The following is a 25,456-nucleotide window of genomic DNA, read 5'->3' as shown; positions in this document are numbered from 1 at the left end:
CATAAGTGGAAGTGCCCTAGGCTCTGTTGGTTTGTTTTTTAGAGGTTTCAGGAAACACCATACACCTCTCCAGAGTGGCTGTTGGCAATTTACATCCCGCCCATCAGCATAACAAGGCTCCCAGTTCTCCATGGCCTGTCCTGCCTTTCTGGATTTTACACTTTTTTCAGATTGCCCTTTTGACCACTGGGCAGTGAGACTTCATTGTAGTGCAGATTTCCTTTGCAAGCTTGCTTGGCTGGCCAAAAAGGGCGTATGCGTTTTCTCCTGAATATATTCAGGAGAAAACGCATACGCCCTTTTTGCCCAAGTGCATCATCGTGGACGTTCTGCCTCTTTTCCTATGCTTTACATGCAATTCCAGTCTACCTCCTGAAATCGGTTTCCTGCAATTCTGCCCCACTTTCAAGTCCTCTTGGCAGCCTTACTTCAACATATTTTTGGACGATAGCTGTCATTTATAACTTTGCAGGTTTGTGAATTAAAGTGCCCCTGAGCTCCTTTCTTCAACTCGCTTTCTTGTGAGCTGGCCGCAACACCACAGGATTGCTTCAGGCCCCAGTGTGGTTCTGGCATGGCACGCTGAGCCTGTGGTTAATTCCTCTTCCTGGTGGGAAATGAGAGTTAAATTTACCCATCCAGACACCTCCAGCTAGTCTCTCATTGGTTCTCCCCATTCCTGTTCATTTTCCACAGAAATTGCAAACTGGGCCAAACAGGAGGTTAAAGGCACTGACTCTCCAGTGGGGAGAGTGTTAGTAAAGCGTCTGGAATGTTGCACTCGAGTACCAGGGGACGAAAACTGAGACACATTTGAACACGTTTCCCGATCACATGGTGGATCATACTGTGGGTTCCACATGCATGTATTAGCTGAAAGAAGAATCCCATAAACCTGGAAAGTTGAGATCCATGGAATGGGTACCATGCAATATGACTTCAAAGGGTCTGCATTTGCTCACTGAACCTCACCAATCCTATCACTGCTGCGTTTATGCCGCTGTACACACGCTTGATTCTCTTTCGGAGACATATAAATCCATAGGTTTTAAGATTCTTACTAGTCAGGTATATTCTTAGGCGTTTAATATGGGGTGTTGAGTCCCCTTCGTTGAGCAAGGAGTAGCTCTTGTCTATTACATATTTGGCTTACGGAACGTTATCTGTGCTACTTTCAATCTCTGGTTTTATGCAGCACCCCAACTCACCTTTCCCCTTAAGCAAGCATAAGTTGGTTTTCTACATTTGAGAACCTGTTCTGTTTTGTAATTCAGTTCCTGTGTAGCCAAGTTTACATTCCGTGTAGTAGTGATATCTTATGATGTTTCTTTTTCTGTGTGACTTATTTCCCTTAGAATCATCGTACCTGAATCCACTCATTATGCTTCTACGGGCCTGGTGACATAGATTTCATTGCTGAGTGATATTGCATTGTACGTAAGTACCACAACTTCTTTATCCATTTTTCGCTTTCTGTGATATTGAACTTTACCGTAAACGAGGTTCTTGTAAACAGAGCCGTCCCAAACTTTGGGGTGGCTGTGTCTTTTTGATTTTAATTTCCCTAAGCTATAGGACCATAAGTGGAAGTGCCCTAGGCTCTGTTGCTTTGTTTTTTGGATGTTTCAGGAAACACAATACACTTCTCCAGAGTGGCTGTTGGCAATTTACATTCCGCCCATCAGCATAAAAAGGCTCCCAGTTCTCCATGGCCTGTCCTGCCTTTCTGGATGTTACACATTTTTCAGATGGCCCTTTTGACCAGTTGGAAGTGAGACTTCATTGTAGTGCACATTTCCTTTGCAAGCTTGCTTGGTTGGCCAAAAAGGGCGTATGCTTTTTTTCCTCAATATATTCAGGACAAACGCATACGTCCTTTTTCACCAAGTGCATCATTGTGGAGGGTCTCCCTCTTTTCCTATGCTTTACATGCAATTCCAGTCTACCTCCTGAAATCGGTTTCCTGCAATTCTGCCCCGCTTTCAAGTCCTCTTGGCAGCCTCACTTCAATATATTTTTGGACGAAAGCTGTCATTTTTTACTTTGCAGGTGTGTGAATGAGAGTGCCCCTGAACTCCTTTCTTCAACTCACTTTCTTGTGAGCTGGCCGCAACACCGCAGGATTGCTTCAGGCCCTAGTGTGATTCCGGCACCGCATGCTGAGCCTTTGGTTAATTCCTCTTCCTGGTGGGAAATGAGAGTTAAATTTGCCCGTCCAGACACCTCCAGCTAGTCTCTCATTGGTTATCCCTATTCCTGTTTATCTACCACAGAATTTGCAAACTGGGCCAAACAGGAGTTTAAAGGCACTGACTCTCCAAGTGGGGAGAGTGTTTGTAAAGCGTATGGAATGTTGCACCCGAGTACCAGGGGACAAAAACTGAGACATATTTGAACACGTTTCCCGATCACACGGTGGATCATACTCTGGGTTCCACATGCATGTTTTAGCTGAAGGAAGAATCCCTTAAACCTGGAGAGTTGAGACCCATGGAATGGGTACCATGCAATATGACTTCAAAGGGTCTGCATTTGCTCACCGAACCTCACCAATCCTATCACTGCTGCGTTTTTGCCTCTGTACACACGCTTGATTCTCTTTCGGAGACATATAAATCCATAGGTTTTAAGATGCTCACTAGTCAGGTATATTCTTAGGCGTTGAATATGGGGTGTTGAGTCCACTTCGTTGAGCAAGGAGTAGCTCTTGTCTATTACATATTTGGCTTATGGAACAGTATCTGTGCTAATTTCAATCTCTGGTTTTATGCAGCACACCAACTCACCTTTCCCGTTAAGCAAGCATAAGTTGGTTTTCTACATTTCAGAGACTGTTCTGTTTGGAATTCAGTTCCTGTGTAACCAAGTTTACATTCCGTGTAGTAGTGATATCTTATGATGTTTCTTTTTCTGTGTGACTTATTTCCCTTAGAATCATCGTACCTGAATCCACTCATTATGCTTCTACGGGCCTGGTGACATAGATTTCATTGCTGAGTGATATTGCATTGTACGTAAGTACCACAACTTCTTTATCCATTTTTCGCTTTCTGTGATATTGAACTTTACCGTAAACGAGGTTCTTGTAAACAGAGCCGTCCCAAACTTTGGGGTGGCTGTGTCTTTTTGATTTTAATTTCCCTAAGCTATAGGACCATAAGTGGAAGTGCCCTAGGCTCTGTTGCTTTGTTTTTTGGATGTTTCAGGAAACACCATACACTTCTCCAGAGTGGCTGTTGGCAATTTACATCCCGCCCATCAGCATAACAAGGCTCCCAGTTCTCCATGGCCTGTCCTGCCTTTCTGGATTTTACACTTTTTTCAGATGGCCCTTTTGACCGGGGGGCAGTGAGACTTCATTGTAGTGCAGATTTCCTTTGCAAGCTTGCTTGGTTGGCCAAAAAGGGCGTATGCTTTTTTTCCTGAATATATTCAGGACAAACGCATATGCCCTTTTTCGCCAAGTGCATCATTGTGGACGGTCTACCTCTTTTCCCATGCTTTAAATGCAATTCCAGTCTACCTCCTGAAATCGGTTTCCTGCAATTCTGCCCCGCTTTCAAGTCCTCTTGGCAGCCTTACTTCAATATATTTTTGGACGAAAGCTGTCATTTTTAACTCTGCAGGTGTGTGAATGAGAGTGGCCCTGAGCTCCTTTCTTCAACTCACTTTCTTGTGAGCTGGCCGCAACACAGCAGGATTGCTTCAGGCCCTAGTGTAGTTCTGGCATGGCACACTGAGCCTTTAGTTAATTCCTCTTCCTGGTGGGAAATGAAAGTTAAATTTGCCCGTCCAGACACCTCCAGCTAGTCTCTCACTCTTTCTCCCTATTCCTGTTCATCTTCCGCAGAAATTGCTAACTGGGCCAAACAGGAGGTTAAAGGCACTGACTCTCCAAGTGGGGAGAGTGTTAGTAAAGCGTCTGGAATGTTGCACCCGAGTACCAGGGGACGAAAACTGAGACACATTTGAACACGTTTCCCGATCACACGGTGGATCATACTCTGGGTTCCACATGCATGTTTTAGCTGAAGGAAGAATCCCTTAAACCTGGAGAGTTGAGACCCATGGAATGGGTACCATGCAATATGACTTCAAAGTGTCTGCATTTGCTCACCGAACCTCAACAATCCTATCACTGCTGCGTTTATGCCGCTGTACACATGCTTGATTCTCTTTCGGAGACATATAAATCCATAGGTTTTAAGATTCTTACTACTCAGGTATATTCTTAGGCGTTTAATATGGGGTGTTGAGTCCACTTCGTTGAGCAAGGAGTAGCTCTTGTCTATTACATCTTTGGCTTATGGAACGGTATCTGTGCTAATTTCAATCTCTGGTTTTATGCAGCACACCAACTCACCATTCCCCTTAAGCAAGCATAAGTTGGTTTTCTACATTTGAGACACTGTTCTGTTTTGTAATTCAGTTCCTGTGTAGCCAACTTTACATTCCGTGTAGTAGTGATATCTTATGATGTTTCTTTTTCTGTGTGACTTATTTCCGTTAGAATCATCGTACCTGAATCCACTCATTATGCTGCTACGGGCCTGATGACATAGATTACATTGCTGAGTGATATTGCATTGTAAGTAAGTACCACAACTTCTCTATCCATTTTTCGCTTTCTGTGATATTGAACTTGTACCGTAAATGAGGTTCTTGTAAACAGCGCATTCCCAAATTTTGGGGTGGCTGTGTCTTTTTGATTTTAATCTCCCTAAGCTATAGGACCATAAGTGGAAGTGCCCTAGTCTCTGTTGCTTTGTTTTTTAGATGTTTCAGGAACCACCATACACTTCTCCAGAGTGGCTGTTGGCAATTTACATCCCGCCCATCGCATATCAAGGCTTCCAGTTCTCCATGGCCTGTCCTGCCTTTCTGGATTTTACACTTTTTACAGATGGCCCTTTTGACCGGGGGTCAGTGAGACTTCATTGTAGTGCAGATTTCCTTTGCAAGCTTCCTTGGTTGGCCAAAAAGTGCGTATGCGTTTTTTCCTGAATATATTCAGGAAAAAACGCATACGCCCTTTTTGGCCAAGTGCATCACTGTGGACGTTCTGCCTCTTTTCATATGCTTTACATGCAATACCAGTCTACTCCTGAAATCGGTTTCCTGCAATTCTGCACCGCTTTCAAGTCATCTTGGCAGCCTTACTTCAATATATTTTTGGACGATAGCTGTCATTTATAACTCTGCAGGTTTGTGAATTACAGTGCCCCTGAGCTCCTTTCTTCAACTCGCTTTCTTGTGAGCTGGCCGCAACACCGCAGGATTGCTTCAGGCCCTAGTGTGGTTCCGGCACGGCACGCTGAGACTTTGGTTAATTCCTCTTCCTGGTGGGAAATGAGAGTTAAATTTGCCCGTCCAGACACCTACAGCTAGTCTCTCATTGGTTCTCCCTATTCCTGTTCATCTTACGCAGAAATTGCAAACTGGGCCAAACAGGAGGTTAAAGGCACTGACTCTCCAAGTGGGCAGAGTGTTAGTAAAGCGTCTGGAATGTTGCACCCGAGTACCAGGGGATGAAAACTGAGACACACTTGAACACGTTTCCCGATCACACGGTGGATCATACTCTGGATTCCACATGCATGTTTTAGCTGAAGGAAGAATCCCTTAAACCTGGAGAGTTGAGACCCATGGATGGGTACCATGCAATATGACTTCAAAGGGTCTGCATTTGCTCACCGAACCTCACCAATCCTATCACTGCTGCGCTTATGCCGCTGTACACACGCTTAATTCCCTTTCGGAGACATATAAATCCATAGGTTTTAAGATTCTTACTAGTCAGGTATATTCTTAGGCGTTTAATATGGGGTGTTGAGTCCACTTCGTTGAGCAAGGAGTAGCTCTTGTCTATTACATATTTGGCTTATGGAACGGTATCTGTGCTAATTTCAATCTCTGGTTTTATGCAGCACCCCAACTGATCTTTCCCCTTAAGCAAGCATAAGTTGGTTTTCTACATTTGAGTCCTTGTTCTGTTTTGTAATTCAGTTCCTGTGTAGCCAAGTTTACATTCCGTGTATTAGTAATATCTTATGATGTTTCTTTTCCTTTGTGACTTATTTCACTTAGAATCATCGTACCTGAATCCACTCATTATGCTGCTACGGGCCTGATGACATAGATTTCATTGCTGAGTGATATTGCATTGTACGTAATTACCACAACTTCTTTGTCCATTTTTCTCTTTCTGCGATATTGAACTTGTATCATAAACGAGGTTCTTGTAAACAGAGCCATCCCAAAATTTGGGGTGGCTGCGTCTTTTTGATTTTAATTTCCCTAAGCTATAGGACCATAAGTGGAAGTGCCCTAGGCTCTGTTGCTTTGTTTTTTGGATGTTTCAGGTAACACCATACACTTCTCCAGAGTGGCTGTTGGCAATTTACATCCCGCCCATCAGCATAACAAGGCTCCCAGTTCTCCATGGACTGTCCTGCCTTTCTGGATTTTAGACTTTTTTTCAGATGGCCCTTTTGACCGGGGGGCAGTGAGACTTCATTGTAGTGCAGATTTCCTTTGCAAGCTTGCTTTGTTGGCCAAAAAGGGCGTATGCGTTTTTTCCTGAATATATTCAGGAAAAAACGCATACGCCCTTTTTGGCCAAGTGCATCATTGTGGACGTTCTGCCTCTTTTCCTATGCTTTACATGCAATTCCAGTCTACCTCCTGAAATCGGTTTCCTGCAATTCTGCCCCGCTTTCAAGTCCTCTTGGCAGCCTTACTTCAATATATTTTTGGACGATAGCTGTCATTTATAACTCTGCAGTTTTGTGAATTACAGTGCCCCTGAGCTCCTTTCTTCAACTCGCTTTCTTGTGAGCTGGCTACAACACTGCAGCATTGCTTCAGGCCCTAGTGTGGTTCCAGGATGGCACGCTGAGCATTTGGTTAATTCCTCTTTCTGGTGGGAAATGAGAGTTAAATTTGCCCGTCCAGACACCTCCAGCTAGTCTCTCATTGGTTCTCCCTATTCCTTTTCATTTTCCGCAGAAATTGCAAACTGGGCCAAACAGGAAGTTAAAGGCACTGACTCTCCAAGTGGGGAGAGTGTTAGTAAAGCGTCTGGAATTTTGCACCCGAGTTCCAGGGGACGAAAACTGAGACACATTTGAACATGTTTCCCGATCACACGGTGGATCATACTCTGGGTTCCACATGCATGTTTTAGCTGAAGGAAGAATCCCTTAAACCTGGAGAGTTGAGACCCATGGAATGGGTACCACGCAATATGACTTCAAAGGTTCTGCATTTGCTCACCGAACCTCACCAATCCTATCACTGCTGCGTTTATGCCGCTGTACACATGCTTGATTCTCTTTCAGAGACATAGAAATCCATAGGTTTTAAGATTCTTACTAGTCAGATATATTCTTAGGCGTTTAATATTGGGTGTTGAGTCCACTTCGTTTAGCAAGGAATAGCTCTTGTCTATTACATATTTGGCTTATGGAACGGTATCTGTGCTAATTTCAATCTCTGGTTTTATGCAGCACCCCAACTCACCTTTCCCCTTAAGCAAGCATAAGTTGGTTTTCTACATTTGAGACCCTGTTCTCTTTTGTAATTCAGTTCCTGTGTAGCCAAGTTTACATTCCGTGTAGTAGTGATATCTTATGATGTTTCTTTTTTTGTGTGACTTATTTCACTTAGAATCATCGTACCTGTATCCACTCGTTATGCTGCTATGGGCCTGATGACATAGATTTCATTGCTAAGTGATATTGCATTGTACGTAAGTACCACAATTTCTTTATCCATTTTTCGCTTTCTGCGATATTGAACTTGTACCGTACACGAGGTTCTTATAAACAGAGCCATCCCAAACTTTGGGGTGGCTGTGTCTTTTTGATTTTAATTTCCCTAAGCTATAGGACCATAAGTGGAAGTGCCCTAGGCTCTGTTGCTTTGTTTTTTGGATGTTTCAGGAAACACCATACACTTCTCCAGAGTGGCTGTTGGCAGTTTACATCCCGCCCATCAGCATAACAAGGCTCCCAGTTCTCCATGGCCTGTCCTGCCTTTCTGGATTTTACACTTTCTTCAGATGGCCCTTTTGACCAGTTGGATGTGAGACTTCATTGTAGTGCAGATTTCCTTTGCAAGCTTGCTTGGTTGGCCAAAATGGGCATATGCTTTTTTTCCTGAATATATTCAGGACAAACACATACGCCCTTTTTCGCCAAGTGCATCATTGTGGACGGTCTCCCTCTTTTCCTATGCTTTAAATGCAATTCCAGTCTACCTCCTGAAATCGGTTTCCTGCAATTCTGCCCCGCTTTCAAGTCCTCTTGGCAGCCTTACTTCAATATATTTTGGACGAAAGCTGTCATTTTTAACTCTGCAGGTGTGTGAATGAGAGTGGCCCTGAGCTCCTTTCTTCAACTCTCTTTCTTGTGAGCTGGCCGCAACACAGCAGGATTGCTTCAGGCCCTAGTGTAGTTCTGGCACGGCATGCTGAGCCTTTGGTTAATTCCTCTTCCTGGTGGGAAATGAAATTTAAATTTGCCCGTCCAGACACCTCCAGCTAGTCTCTCACTCTTTCTCCCTATTCCTGTTCATTTTCCACAGAAATTGCAAACTGGGCCAAACAGGAGGTTAAAGGCACTGACTCTCCAAGTGGGGAGAGTGTTAGTAAAGCGTCTGGAATGTTGCACCCGAGTACCAGGGGACGAAAACTGAGACACATTTGAACACGTTTCCCAATCACACGGTGGATCATACTCTGGGTTCCACATGCATGTTTTAGCTGAAGGAAGAATCCCTTAAACCTGGAGAGTTGAGACCCATGGAATAGGTACCATGCAATATGACTTCAAAGGGTCTGCATTTGCTCACCGAACCTCACCATTCCTATCACTGCTGCATTTATGCCACTGTACACACGCTTGATTCTCTTTCGGAGACATATAAATCCATAGGTTTTAAGATTCTTACTAGTCAGGTATATTCTTAGACATTTAATATGGGGTGCTGAGTCCACTTCCTTGAGCAAGGAGTAGCTCTTGTCTATTACATATTTGGCTTATGGAACGGTATCTGTGCTAATTTCAAACTCTGGTTTTATGCAGCACCCCAACTCACCTTTCCCCTTAAGCAAGCATAAGTTGGTTTTCTACATTTCAGACCCTGTTCTGTTTTGTAATTCAGTTCCTGTGTAGCCAAGTTTACATTCCGTGTAGTAGTGATATCTTATGATGTTTCTTTTTCTGTGTGACTTATTTCACTTAGAATCATAGTACCTGAATCCACTCATTTTGCTGCTACGGGCCTGATGACATAGATTTCATTGCTGAGTGATATTGCATTGTACGTAAGTACCACAAATTCTTTATCCATTTTTCGCTTTCTGCGATATTGAACTTGTACCGTAAACGAGGTTCCTGTAAACAGAGCCGTCCCAAACTTTGGGGTGGCTGTGTCTTTTTGATTTTAATTTCCCTAAGCTATAGGACCATAAGTGGAAGTGCCCTAGGCTCTGTTGCTTTGTTTTTTAGATGTTTCAGGAAACACCATACACTTCTCCAGAGTGGCTGTTGGCAATTTACATCCCGCCCATCGCATATCAAGGCTTCCAGTTCTCCATGGCCTGTCCTGCCTTTCTGGATTTTACACTTTTTACAGATGGCCCTTTTGACCGGGGGTCAGTGAGACTTCATTGTAGTGCAGATTTCCTTTGCAAGCTTGCTTGGTTGGCCAAAAAGGGCGTATGCGTTTTTTCCTGAATATATTCAGGAAAAAACACATACGCCCTTTTTGGCTAAGTGCATCATTGTGGACGTTCTGCCTCTTTTCCTATGCTTTACATGCAATTCCAGTCTACCTCCTGAAATCATTTTCCTGCAATTCTGCCCCGCTTTCAAGTCCTCTTGGCAGCCTTACTTCAATATATTTTTGGACGATAGCTGTCATTTATAACTCTGCAGGTTTTTGAATTACAGTGCCCCTGAGCTCCTTTCTTCAACTCGCTTTCTTGTGAGCTGGCCGCAACACCGCAGGATTGCTTCAGGCCCTAGTGTGGTTCCGGCATGGCACGTTGAGCCTTTGGTTAATTCCTCTTCCTGGTGGGAAATGAGAGTTAAATTTGCCCGTCCAGACACCTCCAGCTAGTCTCTCATTGGTTCTCCCTATTCCTGTTCATTTTACGCAGAAATTGCAAACTGGGCCAAAGACGAGGTTAAAGGCACTGACTCTCCACGTGGGGAGAGTGTTAGTAAAGCATCTGGATTGTTGCACCCGAGTACCAGGGGATGAAAACTGAGACATATTTGAAAAAGTTTCCCGATCACACGGTGGATCATACTCTGGGTTCCACATGCATGTTTTAGCTGAAGGAAGAATCCCTTAAACCTGGAGAGTTGAGACCCATGGATGGGTACCATGAAATATGACTTCAAAGGGTCTGCATTTGCTCACCGAACCTCACCAATCCTATCACTGCTGTGTTTATGCCACTGTACACACGCTTGATTCTCTTTCGGAGACATATAAATCCATAGGTTTCGGGCTTCCCTGGTGGCGCAGTGGTTGAGAGTCCGCCTGCCGATGCTAGGGACACGGGTTCGTGCCCCGGTCCGGGAGGATCCCACATGCCGCGGAGCGGCTGGGCCCGTGAGCCATGGCCGCTGAGCATGAGCGTCCGGAGCCTGTGCTCCGCAACGGGAGAGGCCGCAACAGTGAGAGGCCCGCGTACCGCAAAAAAAAAAATAAAAATAAAAATAAAATCCATAGGTTTTAAGATTCTTACTAGTCAGGTGTATTCTTAGGCTTTTAATATGGGGTGTTGGGTCCACTTCGTTGAGCAAGGAGTAGCTCTTGTCTATTACATATTTGGCTTATGGAACGGTATCTGTGCTAATTTCAATCTCTGGTTTTATGCAGCACCCCAACTCATCTTTCCCCTTAAGCAAGGATAAGTTGGTTTTCTACATTTGAGACCCTGTTCTGCTTTGTAATTCAGTTCCTGTGTAGCCAAGTTTACATTTCGTGTATTAGTGATATCTTATGATGTTTCTTTTCCTGTGTGACTTATTTCACTTAGAATCATCGTACCTGAATCCACTCATTATGCTGCTACGGGCCTGATGACATAGATTTCATTGCTGAGTGATATTGCATTGTATGTAAGTACCACAACTTCTTTATCCATTTTTCGCTTTCTGTGATATTGAACTTGTACCGTAAACGAGGTTCTTGTAAACAGAGCCGGCGTAAATTTTGGGGTGGCTGTGTCTTTTTGATTTAATTTCCCTAAGCTATAGGACCATAAGTGGAAGTGCACTAGGCTCTGTTGCTTTGTTTTTTAGATGTTTCAGGAAACACCATACACTTCTCCAGAGTGGCTGTTGGTAATTTACATCCCGCCCATCAGCATAACAAGGCTCCCAGTTCTCCATGGCCTGTCCTGCCTTTCTGGATTTTACACTTTTTTCAGATGACCCTTTTGACCGGAGGGCAGTGAGACTTCATTGTAGTGCAGATTTCCTTTGCAAGCTTGCTTGGTTGGCCAAAAAGGGCGTATGCTTTTTTTCCTGTATATATTCAGGACAAACGCATACACCCTTTTTCGCCAAGTGCATCATTGTGGACGGTCTCCCTCTTTTCCCATGCTTTACATGCAATTCCAGTCTACCTCCTGAAATCGGTTTCCTTCAATTCTGCCCCGCTTTCAAGACCTCTTGGCAGCCTTACTTCAATATATTTTTGGACGAAAGCTGTCATTTTTAACTCTGCAGGTTTGTGAATTACAGTGCCCCTGAGCTCCTTTCTTCAACTCGCTTTCTTGTGAGCTGGCCGCAACACTGCAAGATTGCTTCAGGCCCTAGTGTGGTTCCGGAATGGCACGCGGAGCCTTTGGTTAATTCCTCTTCCTGGTGGGAAATGAGAGTTAAATTTGTCCGTCCAGACACCTCCAGCTAGTCTCTCATTGGTTTTCCCTATTCCTGTTCATTTTCCTCAGAAATTGCAAACTGGGCCAAACAGGAGGTTAAAGGCACTGACTCTGCAAGTGGGGAGAGTGTTAGTAAAGCGTCTAGAATGTTGCACCCGAGTACCAGGGGACGAAAACTGAGACACATTTGAACACATTTCCCGATCACATGGTGGATCATACTCTGGGTTCCACATGCATGTTTTAGCTGAAGGAAGAATCCCTTAAACCTGGAGAGTTGAGACCCATGGAATGGGTACCATGCAATATGACTTCAAAGGGTCTGCATTTGCTCACCGAACCTCACCAATCCTATCACTGCTGCGTTTATGCCGCTGTACACACGCTTGATTCTCTTTCGGAGACATATAAATCCATAGGTTTTAAGATTCTTACTAGTCAGGTATATTCTTAGGCGTTTAATATGGGGTGTTGAGTCCACTTCTTTGAGCAAGGAGTAGCTCTTGTGTATTACATATTTGGCTTATGGAACGGTATCGGTGCTAATTTCTATGTCTGGTTTTATGCAGCAGCCAAACTCACCTTTCCCCTTTAGCAAGCATAAGTTGATTTTCTACATTTGAGACCCTGTTCTGTTTTGTAATTCAGTTCCTGTGTAGCCAAGTTTACATTTCGTGTAGTAGTGATATCTTATGATGTTTCTTTTTCTGTGTGACTTATTTCACTTAGAATCATCGTACCTGAATCCACTCATTATGCTGCTACGGGCCTGATGACATAGATTTCATTGCTGAGTGATATTGCATTGTACGTAAGTACCACAACTTATTTATCCATTTTTCGCTTTCTGTGATATTGAACTTGTACCGTAAAAGAGGTTCTTGTAAACAGAGCCATTCCAAACTTTGGAGAGGCTGTGTCTTTTTGAGTTTAATTTCCCTAAGCTATAGGAAGATAAGTGGAAGTGCCCTAGGCTCTGTTGCTTTGTTTTTTAGATGTTTCAGGAAACACCATAAAGTTCTCCAGAGTGGCTGTTGGCAATTTATATCCCGCCCATCAGCATAACAAGGCTCCCAGTTCTCCATGGCCTGTCCTGCCTTTCTGGATTTTACACTTTTTCCTGATGGCCCTTTTGACCGGGGGACAGTGAGACTTCATTGTAGTGCAGATTTCCTTTGCAAGCTTGCTTGGTTGGCCAAAAAGGGCGTATGCGTTTTTCCCTGCATATATTCAGGAAAAAACGCATACACCCTTTTTGGCCAAGTGCATCATTGTGGACGTTCTGCCTCTTTTCCTATGCTTTACATGCAATTCCAGTCTACCTCCTGAAATCGGTTTCCTGCAATTCTGACCCGCTTTCCAGTGCTCTTGGCAGCCTTACTTCAATATATTTTTGGACGATAACTCTCATTTATAAGTCTGCAGTTTTGTGAATTACAGTGCCCCTGAGCTCCTTTCTTCAACTCGCTGTCTTGTGTGCTGGCCGCAACACCGCTGGATTGCTTCAGGCCCTAGTGTGGTTCCGGCATGGCACGCTGAGCCATTGGATAATTCCTCTTCTTGGTGGGAAATGAGATTTAATTTGCCCGTCCAGACACCTCTAGCTAGTCTCTCATGGTTTCTCTTTATTCCTGTACATTTTCCGCAGAAATTGCAAACTAGGCCAAACAGGAGGTTAAAGGCTCTGACTGTCCAAGTGGTGAGAGTGTTAGTAAAGCGTCTGGAATGTTGCACCCGAGTTCCAGGGGACGAAAACTGAGACACATTTGAACACGTTTCCCGATCACATGGTGGATCATTCTCTGGGATCCACATGCATGTTTTAGCTGAAGGAAGAATCCCTTAAACCTGGAGAGTTGAGACCCCTGGAATGGGTACCATGCAATATGACTTCAAAGGGTCTGCATTTGCTCACTGAACCCCAACAATCCTATCACTGCTGCGTTTATGCCACTGTACACACGCTTGATTCTCTTTCGGAGACATATAAATCCATAGGTTTTAAGATTCTTACTAGTCATGTATAGTCTTAGGCGTTTAATATGGGGTGTTGAGTTCACTTCGTTGAGCAAGGAGTAGCTCTTGTCTATTACATATTTGGCTTATGGAACGGTATCTGTGCTAATTTCAAACTCTGGTTTTATGCAGCACCCCAACTCACCTTTCCCCTTAAGCAAGCATAAGTTGGTTTTCTACATTTGAGACCCTGTTCTGTTTTGTAATTCAGTTCCTGTGTAGCCAAGATTACATTCCGTGTATTAGAGAAATCTTATGATGTTTCTTTTTCTGTGTGACTTATTTCACTTAGAATCATCGTACGTGAATCCACTCATTATGCTGCCTTGGGCCTGATGACATAGATTTCATTGCTGAGTGATATTGCATTGTACGTAAGTACCACAAATTCTTTATCCATTTTTCGCTTTCTGTGATATTGAACATGTACCGTAAATGAGGTTCTTGTAAACAGAGCCGTCCCAAACTTTGGGGTGGCTGTGTCTTTTTGATTTTAATTTCCCTAAGGTATAGGACCATAAGTGGAAGTGCCCTAGGCTCTGTTGCTTTGTTTTTTAGATGTTTCAGGAAACACCATACACTTCTCCAGAGTGGCTGTTGGTAATTTACATCCCGCCCATCAGCACAACAAGGCTCCCAGTTCTCCATGGCCTGTCCTGCCTTTCTGGATTTTACACTTTTTTCAGATGTCCCTTTTGACCGGGGGGCAGTGAGACTTCTTTGTAGTGCAGATTTCCTTTACAAGCTTGCTTGGTTGGCCAAAAAGTGCGTATGCGTTTTTTCCTGAATATATTCAGGAAAAAACGCATACGCCCTTTGTGGCCATGTGCGTCATTGTGGACTTTCTGCCTATTTTCCTATGCTTTACATGCAATTCCAGTCTACCTCCTGAAATCGGTTTCCTTCAATTCTGCCCCGCTTTCAAGTCCTCTTGGCAGCCTTACTTCAATATATTTTTGGACTATAGCTGTCATTTATAACTCTGCAGGTTTGTGAATGACAGTGTCCCTGAGCTCCTTTCTTCAACTCGCTTTCTTGTGAGCTGGCCGCAACACCGCAGGATTGCTTCAGGCCCTAGAGTGGTTCCGGCATGGCATGCTCAGCATTTGGTTAATTCCGCTTCCTGGTGGGAAATGAGAGTTAAATTTGCCCGTCCAGACACCTCCAGCTAGTCTCTCATTGGTTCTCCCTATTACTGTTCATTTTCCGCAGAAATTGCAAACTGGGCCAAACAGGAGGTTAAAGGCACTGACTCTCCAAGTGGGGAGAGTTAGTAAAGCGTCTGGAATGTTGCACCCGAGTACCAGGGGACGAAAACTGAGACACATTTGAACACGTTTCCCGATCACACGGTGTATCATACTCTGGGTTCCACATGCATGTTTTAGCTGAAGGAAGAATCCCTTAAACGTGGGGAGTTGAGACCCATGGAATGGGTACCATGCAATATGACTTCAAAGGGTCTGCATTTTATCACCGAGCCTCACCAATCCTATCACTGCTGCGTTTATGCCACTGTACACACGCTTGATTCTCTTTCGGAGACATATAAATCCACAGGTTTTAAGATTCTTACTAGTCAGGTATATTCTTAGGCGTTAAATATGGCGTCTTGAGTCCACTTCATTGACCAAGGAGTAGCTCTTGTCTATTACATATTTGGGTTATGGAACGGTATCTGTGCTACTTTCAAGCTCTGGTTTTATGCAGCACCCCAACTCATCTTTCCCCTTAAGCAAGCATAAGTTGGTTTTCTGCATTTGAGACCCTGTTCTGTTTTGTAATTCAGTTCCTGTGCAGCCAAGTTTATATTCCGTGTAGTAGTGATATCTTATGATGTTTCTTTTTCTGTGTGACTTATTTCACTTAGAATCATCGTACCTGAATCCACTCATTATGCTGCTACGGGCCTGATGACATAGATTTCATTGCTGAGTGATATTGCATTGTACGTAAGTACCACAACTTCTTTATCCATTTTTCGCTTTCTGCGATATTGAACTTGTACCGTACACGAGGTTCTTGTAAACAGAGCCGTCCCAAACTTTGGGGTGGCTGTGTCTTTTTGATTTTAATTTCCCTAAGCTATAGGACCATAAGTGGAAGTGCACTAGGCTCTGTTGCTTTGTTTTTTAGATGTTTCAGGAAACACCATACACTTCTCCAGAGTGGCTGTTGGCAGTTTACATCCCGCCCATCAGCATAACAAGGCTCCCAGTTCTCCATGGCCTGTCCTGCCTTTCTGGATTTTACACTTTTTTCAGATGTCCCTTTTGACCGAGGGGCAGTGAGACTTCATTGAGGTGCAGATTTCCTTTGTAAGCTTGCTTGGTTGGCCAAAAAGGGCGTATGCTTTTTTTCCTGAATATATTCAGGAAAAAACGCATACGCCCTTTTTGGCTGAGTGCATCATTGTGGACGTTCTGCCTCTTTTCCTATGCTTTACATGCAATTCCAGTCTACCTCCTGAGATCGGTTTCCTGCAATTCTGCGCCACTTTCAAGTCCTCTTGGCAGCCTTACTTCAATATATTTTTGTACGATAGCTGTCATTTATAACTCTGCAGGTTTGTGAATTACAGTGGCCCTGAGCTCCTTTCTTCAACTCGCTTTCTTGTGAGCTGGCCACAACACCGCAGGATTGCTTCAGGCCCTAGTGTTGTTCCGGCATGGCACGCTGAGCCTGTGGTTAAATCCTCTTCCTGGTGGGAAATGAGAGTTAAATTTGCCCGTCCAGACACCTCCACGTAGTCTCTCATTGGTTATCCCTATTCCTGTTCATCTTATGCAGAAATTGCAAACTGGGCCAAACAGGAGGTTAAAGGCACTGACTCTCCAAGTGGGGAGAGTGTTAGTAAAGCGTCTGGAATGTTGCACCCAAGTACCAGGGGACGAAAACTGAGACACATTTGAACACGTTTCCCTATCACATGGTGCATCATACTCTGGGTTCTACATGCATGTTTTAGCTGAAGGAAGAATCCCTTAAACCTGGAGAGTTGAGACCCATGGAATGGGTACCATGCAATATGACTTCAAAGGGTCTGCATGTGCTCACCAAACCTCACCAATCCTATCACTGCTGCGTTTATGCCGCTGTACACACGCTTGATTCTTTTTCGGAGACATATAAATCCATAGGTTTTAAGATTCTTACTAGTCAGGTATATTCTTAGGTGTTTAATATGGGGTGTTGAGTCCACTTCGTTGAGCAAGGAGTAGCTCTTGTCTATTACATATTTGGCTTATGGAATGGTATCTGTGCTAATTTCAATCTCTGGTTTTATGCAGCACCCCAACTCACCTTTCCCCTTAAGAAAGCATAAGTTGGTGTTCAACATTTGAGACCCTGTTCTGTTTTGTAATTCAGTTCCTGTGTAGCCAAGTTTATATTCCATGTAGTAGTGATATCTTATGATGTTTCTTTTTCTGTGTGACTTATTTCACTTAGAATCATCGTACCTGAATCCACTCATTATGCTCCTACGGGCCTGATGACATAGATTTCATTGCTGAGTGATATTGCATTGTACGTAAGTACCACAACATCTTTATCCATTTTTTGCTTTCTCTGACATTGAACTTGTACCGTAAACGAGGTTCTTGTAAACAGAGCCGTCCCAAACTTTGGGGTGGCTGTGTCTTTTTGATTTTAATTTCCCTAAGCTATAGGACCATAAGTGGAAGTGCCCTAGGCTCTGTTGCTTTGTTTTTTGGATGTTTCAGGAAACACCATACACTTCTCCAGAGTGGCTGTTGGCAATTTACATCCCGCCCATCAGCATAACAAGGCTCCCAGTTCTCCATGGCCTGTCCTGCCTTTCTGGATTTTACAGTTTTTTCAGATGGCCCTTTTGACCGGGGGGCAGTGAGACTTCATTGTAGTGCAGATTTCCTTTGCAAGCTTGCTTGGTTGGCCAAAAAGGGCGTATGCGTTTCTTCCTGAATATATTCAGGAAAAGACGCATACGCCCTTTTTGGCCAAGTGCATCATTGTGGACGTTCTGCCTCTTTTCCTATGCTTTACATGCAATTCCAGTCTACCTCCTGAAATCGGTTTCCTGCAATTCTGCCCCACATTCAAGTCCTCTTGGCAGCCTTACTTCAATATATTTTTGGAGGATAGCTGTCATTTATAACTCTGGAGGTTTGTGAATTACAGTGCCCCTGAGCTCCTTTCCTCAACTCGCTTTCTTGTGAGCTGGCCGCAACACCGAAGGATTGCTTCAGGCCCTAGTGTGGTTTTGGCATGGCACGCTGAGCCTTTGGTTAATTCCTCTTCCTGGTGGGAAATGAGAGTTAAATTTGCCCATCGAGACACCTCCAGCTAGTCTCTCATTGGTTCTCCCTATTCCTGTTCATTTTCCGCAGAAATTGCAAACTGGGCCAAACAGGAGGTTAAAGGCATTGGCTCTCCAAGTGGGGAGAGTGTTAGTAAAGCATCTGTAAGGTTGCACCCAAGTACCAGGGGACGAAAACTGAGACACATTTGAACACATTTTCCGATCACACGGTGGATCATACTCTGGGTTCCACATGCATGTTTTAGCTGAAGGAAGAATCCCTTAAACCTGGAGAGTTGAGACCCATGGATGGGTACCATGCAATATGACTTCAAAGGGTCTGCATTTGCTCACCGAACCTCACCAATCCTATCACTGCTGCATTTATGCCGCTGTACACACGTTTGATTCTCTTTCGGAGACATATAAATCCATAGGTTTTAAGATTCTTACTAGTCAGGTATATTCTTACGCGTTTAATATGGGGTGTTGAGTCCACTTCGTTGAGCAAGGAGTAGCTCTTGTCTATTACATATTTCGGTTATGGAACGGTATCTGTGCTACTTTCAAGCTCTGGTTTTATGCAGCACCCCAACTCATCTTTCCCCTTAAGCAAGCATAAGTTGGTTTTCTGCATTTGAGACCCTGTTCTGTTTTGTAATTCAGTTCCTGTGCAGCCAAGTTTATATTCCGTGTAGTAGTGATATCTTATGATGTTTCTTTTTCTGTGTGACTTATTTCACTTAGAATCATCGTACCTGAATCCACTCATTATGCTGCTACGGGCCTGATGACATAGATTTCATTGCTGAGTGATATTGCATTGTACGTAAGTACCACAACTTCTTTATCCATTTTTCGCTTTCTGCGATATTGAACTTGTACCGTACACGAGGTTCTTGTAAACAGAGCCGTCCCAAACTTTGGGGTGGCTGTGTCTTTTTGATTTTAATTTCCCTAAGCTATAGGACCATAAGTGGAAGTGCACTAGGCTCTGTTGCTTTGTTTTTTAGATGTTTCAGGAAACACCATACACTTCTCCAGAGTGGCTGTTGGCAGTTTACATCCCGCCCATCAGCATAACAAGGCTCCCAGTTCTCCATGGCCTGTCCTGCCTTTCTGGATTTTACACTTTTTTCAGATGTCCCTTTTGACCGAGGGGCAGTGAGACTTCATTGAGGTGCAGATTTCCTTTGCAAGCTTGCTTGGTTGGCCAAAAAGGGCGTATGCGTTTTTTCCTGAATATATTCAGGAAAAAACGCATACGCCCTTTTTGGCTGAGTGTATCATTGTGGACGTTCTGCCTCTTTTCCTATGCTTTACATGCAATTCCAGTCTACCTCCTGAGATCGGTTTCCTGCAATTCTGCGCCGCTTTCAAGTCCTCTTGGCAGCCTTACTTCAATATATTTTTGTACGATAGCTGTCATTTATAACTCTGCAGGTTTGTGAATTACAGTGCCCCTGAGCTCCTTTCTTCAACTCGCTTTCTTGTGAGCTGGCCACAACACCGCAGGATTGCTTCAGGCCCTAGTGTTGTTCTGGCATGGCACGCTGAACCTTTGGTTAAATCCTCTTCCTGGTGGGAAATGAGAGTTAAATTTGCCCGTCCAGACACCTCCACGTAGTCTCTCATTGGTTATCCCTATTCCTGTTCATCTTATGCAGAAATTGCAAACTGGGCCAAACAGGAGGTTAAAGGCACTGACTCTCCAAGTGGGGAGAGTGTTAGTAAAGCGTCTGGAATGTTGCACCCAAGTACCAGGGGACGAAAACTGAGACACATTTGAACACGTTTCCCTATCACATGGTGCATCATACTCTGGGTTCTACATGCATGTTTTAGCTGAAGGAAGAATCCCTTAAACCTGGAGAGTTGAGACCCATGGAATGGGTACCATGCAATATGACTTCAAAGGGTCTGCATTTGCTCACCGAACCTCACCAATCCTATCACTGCTGCGTTTATGCCGCTGTACACACGCTTGATTCTTTTTCGGAGACATATAAATCCATAGGTTTTAAGATTCTTACTAGTCAGGTATATTCTTAGGTGTTTAATATGGGGTGTTGAGTCCACTTCGTTGAGCAAGGAGTAGCTCTTGTCTATTACATATTTGGCTTATGGAATGGTATCTGTGCTAATTTCAATCTCTGGTTTTATGCAGCACCCCAACTCACCTTTCCCCTTAAGAAAGCATAAGTTGGTGTTCAACATTTGAGACCCTGTTCTGTTTTGTAATTCAGTTCCTGTGTAGCCAAGTTTATATTCCGTGTAGTAGAGATATCTTATGATGTTTCTTTTTCTGTGTGACTTATTTCACTTAGAATCATCGTACCTGCATCCACTCATTATGCTGCTACGGGCCTGATGACATAGATTTCATTGCTGAGTGATATTGCATTGTACGTAAGTACCACAACATCTTTATCCATTTTTTGCTTTCTCTGACATTGAACTTGTACCGTAAACGAGGTTCTTGTAAACAGAGCCGTCCCAAACTTTGGGGTGGCTGTGTCTTTTTGATTTTAATTTCCCTAAGCTATAGGACCATAAGTGGAAGTGCCCTAGGCTCTGTTGCTTTGTTTTTTGGATGTTTCAGGAAACACCATACACTTCTCCAGAGTGGCAGTTGGCAATTTACATCCCGCCCATCAGCATAACAAGGCTCCCAGTTCTCCATGGCCTGTCCTGCCTTTCTGGATTTTACACTTTTTTCAGATGGCCCTTTTGACCGGGGGGCAGTGAGACTTCATTGTAGTGCAGATTTCCTTTGCAAGCTTGCTTGGTTGGCCAAAAAGGGCGTATGCGTTTCTTCCTGAATATATTCAGGAAAAGACGCATACGCCCTTTTTGGCCAAGTGCATCATTGTGGACGTTCTGCCTCTTTTCCTATGCTTTACATGCAAGTCCAGTCTACCTCCTGAAATCGGTTTCCTGCAATTCTGCCACGCATTCAAGTCCTCTTGGCAGCCTTACTTCAATATATTTTTGGACGATAGCTGTCATTTATAACTCTGCAGGTTTGTGAATTACAGTGCCCCTGAGCTCCTTTCCTCAACTCGCTTTCTTGTGAGCTGGCCGCAACACCGCAGGATTGCTTCAGGCCCTAGTGTGGTTCCGGCACGGCACGCTGAGCCTTTGGTTAATTCCATTTCCTGGTGGGAAATGAGAGTTAAATTTGCCCGTCCAGACACCTCCAGCTAGTCTCTCATTGGTTCGCTTTATTCCTGTTCATTTTCTGCAGAAATTGCAAACTGGGCCAAACAGGAGGTTAAACGCACTGACTCTCCAAGAGGGGAGAGTGTTAGTAAAGCGTCTGGAATGTTGCACCCAAGTACCAGGGGACGAAAACTGAAACACATTTGAACACGTTTCCCGATCACATGGTGGATCATACTCTGGGTTCCACATGCATGTTTTAGCTGAAGGAAGAATCCCTTAAACCTGGAGAGTTGAGACCCATGGAATGGGTACCATGCAATATGACTTCAAAGGGTCTGCATTTGCTCACCGAACCTCACCAATCCTATCACTGCTGCGTTTATGCCGCTGTACACACGCTTGATTCTCTTTCGGAGACATACATATCCATAGGTTTTAAGATTCTTACTAGTCAGGTATAGTCTTAGGCGTTTAATATGGGGTGTTGAGTCCACTTGGTTGAGCAAGGAGTAGCTCTTGTCTATTACATATTTGGCTTATGGAACGGTATCTGTGCTACTTTCAAGCTCTGGTTTTATGCAGCACCCCAACTCATCTTTCCCCTTAAGCAAGCATAAGTTGGTTTTCTGCATTTGAGACCCTGTTCTGTTTTGTAATTCAGTTCCTGTGCAGCCAAGTTTATATTCCGTGTAGTAGTGATATCTTATGATGTTTCTTTTTCTGTGTGACTTATTTCACTTAGAATCATCGTACCTGAATCCACTCATTATGCTGCTACGGGCCTGATGACATAGATTTCATTGCTGAGTGATATTGCATTGTACGTAAGTACCACAACTTCTTTATCCATTTTTCGCTTTCTGCGATATTGAACTTGTACCGTACACGAGGTTCTTGTAAACAGAGCCGTCCCAAACTTTGGGGTGGCTGTGTCTTTTTGATTTTAATTTCCGTAAGCTATAGGACCATAAGTGGAAGTGCACTAGGCTCTGTTGCTTTGTTTTTTAGATGTTTCAGGAAACACCATACACTTCTCCAGAGTGGCTGTTGGCAGTTTACATCCCGCCCATCAGCATAACAAGGCTCCCAGTTCTCCATGGCCTGTCCTGCCTTTCTGGATTTTACACTTTTTTCAGATGTCCCTTTTGACCGAGGGGCAGTGAGACTTCATTGAGGTGCAGATTTCCTTTGCAAGCTTGCTTGGTTGGCCAAAAAGGGCGTATGCGTTTTTTCCTGAATATATTCAGGAAAAAACGCATACGCCCTTTTTGGCTGAGTGCATCATTGTGGACGTTCTGCCTCTTTTCCTATGCTTTACATGCAATTCCAGTCTACCTCCTGAGATCGGTTTCCTGCAATTCTGCGCCGCTTTCAAGTCCTCTTGGCAGCCTTACTTCAATATATTTTTGTACGATAGCTGTCATTTATAACTCTGCAGGTTTGTGAATTACAGTGCCCCTGAGCTCCTTTCTTCAACTCGCTTTCTTGTGAGCTGGCCACAACACCGCAGGATTGCTTCAGGCCCTAGTGTTGTTCTGGCATGGCACGCTGAACCTTTGGTTAAATCCTCTTCCTGGTGGGAAATGAGAGTTAAATTTGCCCGTCCAGACACCTCCACGTAGTCTCTCATTGGTTATCCCTATTCCTGTTCATCTTATGCAGAAATTGCAAACTGGGGCAAACAGGAGGTTAAAGGCACTGACTCTCCAAGTGGGGAGAGTGTTAGTAAAGCGTCTGGAATGTTGCACCCAAGTACCAGGGGACGAAAACTGAGACACATTTGAACACGTTTCCCTATCACATGGTGCATCATACTCTGGGTTCTACATGCATGTTTTAGCTGAAGGAAGAATCCCTTAAACCTGGAGAGTTGAGACCCATGGAATGGGTACCATGCAATATGACTTCAAAGGGTCTGCATTTGCTCACCGAACCTCACCAATCCTATCACTGCTGCGTTTATGCCGCTGTACACACGCTTGATTCTTTTTCGGAGACATATAAATCCATAGGTTTTAAGATTCTTACTAGTCAGGTATATTCTTAGGTGTTTAATATGGGGTGTTGAGTCCACTTCGTTGAGCAAGGAGTAGCTCTTGTCTATTACATATTTGGCTTATGGAATGGTATCTGTGCTAATTTCAATCTCTGGTTTTATGCAGCACCCCAACTCACCTTTCCCCTTAAGCAAGCATAAGTTGGTGTTCAACATTTGAGACCCTGTTCTGTTTTGTAATTCAGTTCCTGTGTAGCCAAGTTTATATTCCGTGTAGTAGAGATATCTTATGATGTTTCTTTTTCTGTGTGACTTATTTCACTTAGAATCATCGTACCTGCCTCCACTCATTATGCTGCTACGGGCCTGATGACATAGATTTCATTGCTGAGTGATATTGCATTGTACGTAAGTACCACAACATCTTTATCCATTTTTTGCTTTCTCTGACATTGAACTTGTACCGTAAACGAGGTTCTTGTAAACAGAGCCGTCCCAAACTTTGGGGTGGCTGTGTCTTTTTTATTTTAATTTCCCTAAGCTATAGGACCATAAGTGGAAGTGCCCTAGGCTCTGTTGCTTTGTTTTTTGGATGTTTCAGGAAACACCATACACTTCTCCAGAGTGGCTGTTGGCAATTTACATCCCGCCCATCAGCATAACAAGGCTCCCAGTTCTCCATGGCCTGTCCTGCCTTTCTGGATTTTACAGTTTTTTCAGATGGCCCTTTTGACCGGGGGGCAGTGAGACTTCATTGTAGTGCAGATTTCCTTTGCAAGCTTGCTTGGTTGGCCAAAAAGGGCGTATGCGTTTCTTCCTGAATATATTCAGGAAAAGACGCATACGCCCTTTTTGGCCAAGTGCATCATTGTGGACGTTCTGCCTCTTTTCCTATGCTTTACATGCAATTCCAGTCTACCTCCTGAAATCGGTTTCCTGCAATTCTGCCCCGCATTCAAGTCCTCTTGGCAGCCTTACTTCAATATATTTTTGGAGGATAGCTGTCATTTATAACTCTGGAGGTTTGTGAATTACAGTGCCCCTCAGCTCCTTTCCTCAACTCGCTTTCTTGTGAGCTGGCCGCAACACCGAAGGATTGCTTCAGGCCCTAGTGTGGTTTTGGCATGGCACGCTGAGCCTTTGGTTAATTCCTCTTCCTGGTGGGAAATGAGAGTTAAATTTGCCCATCGAGACACCTCCAGCTAGTCTCTCATTGGTTCTCCCTATTCCTGTTCATTTTCCGCAGAAATTGCAAACTGGGCCAAACAGGCGGTTAAAGGCACTGACTCTCCAAGTGGGGAGAGTGTTAGTAAAGCATCTGTAAGGTTGCACCCAAGTACCAGGGGACGAAAACTGAGACACATTTGAACACATTTTCCGATCACACGGTGGATCATACTCTGGGTTCCACATGCATGTTTTAGCTGAAGGAAGAATCCCTTAAACCTGGAGAGTTGAGACCCATGGATGGGTACCATGCAATATGACTTCAAAGGGTCTGCATTTGCTCACCGAACCTCACCAATCCTATCACTGCTGCATTTATGCCGCTGTACACACGTTTGATTCTCTTTCGGAGACATATAAATCCATAGGTTTTAAGATTCTTACTAGGCAGGTATATTCTTACGCGTTTAATATGGGGTGTTGAGTCCACTTCTTTGAGCAAGGAGTAGCTCTTGTCTATTACATATTTCGGTTATGGAACGGTATCTGTGCTACTTTCAAGCTCTGGTTTTATGCAGCACCCCAACTCATCTTTCCCCTTAAGCAAGCATAAGTTGGTTTTCTGCATTTGAGACCCTGTTCTGTTTTGTAATTCAGTTCCTGTGCAGCCAAGTTTATATTCCGTGTAGTAGTGATATCTTATGATGTTTCTTTTTCTGTGTGACTTATTTCACTTAGAATCATCGTACCTGAATCCACTCATTATGCTGCTACGGGCCTGATGACATAGATTTCATTGCTGAGTGATATTGCATTGTACGTAAGTACCACAACTTCTTTATCCATTTTTCGCTTTCTGCGATATTGAACTTGTACCGTACACGAGGTTCTTGTAAACAGAGCCGTCCCAAACTTTGGGGTGGCT

Source organism: Orcinus orca, chromosome 4 (genome assembly GCF_937001465.1).
Source record: "Orcinus orca chromosome 4, mOrcOrc1.1, whole genome shotgun sequence".
NCBI classification, from domain to species: domain Eukaryota; kingdom Metazoa; phylum Chordata; class Mammalia; order Artiodactyla; family Delphinidae; genus Orcinus; species Orcinus orca.
The sequence above is the reverse complement of the archived record's forward strand: the minus strand, read 5'-3'. Positions refer to the sequence as shown.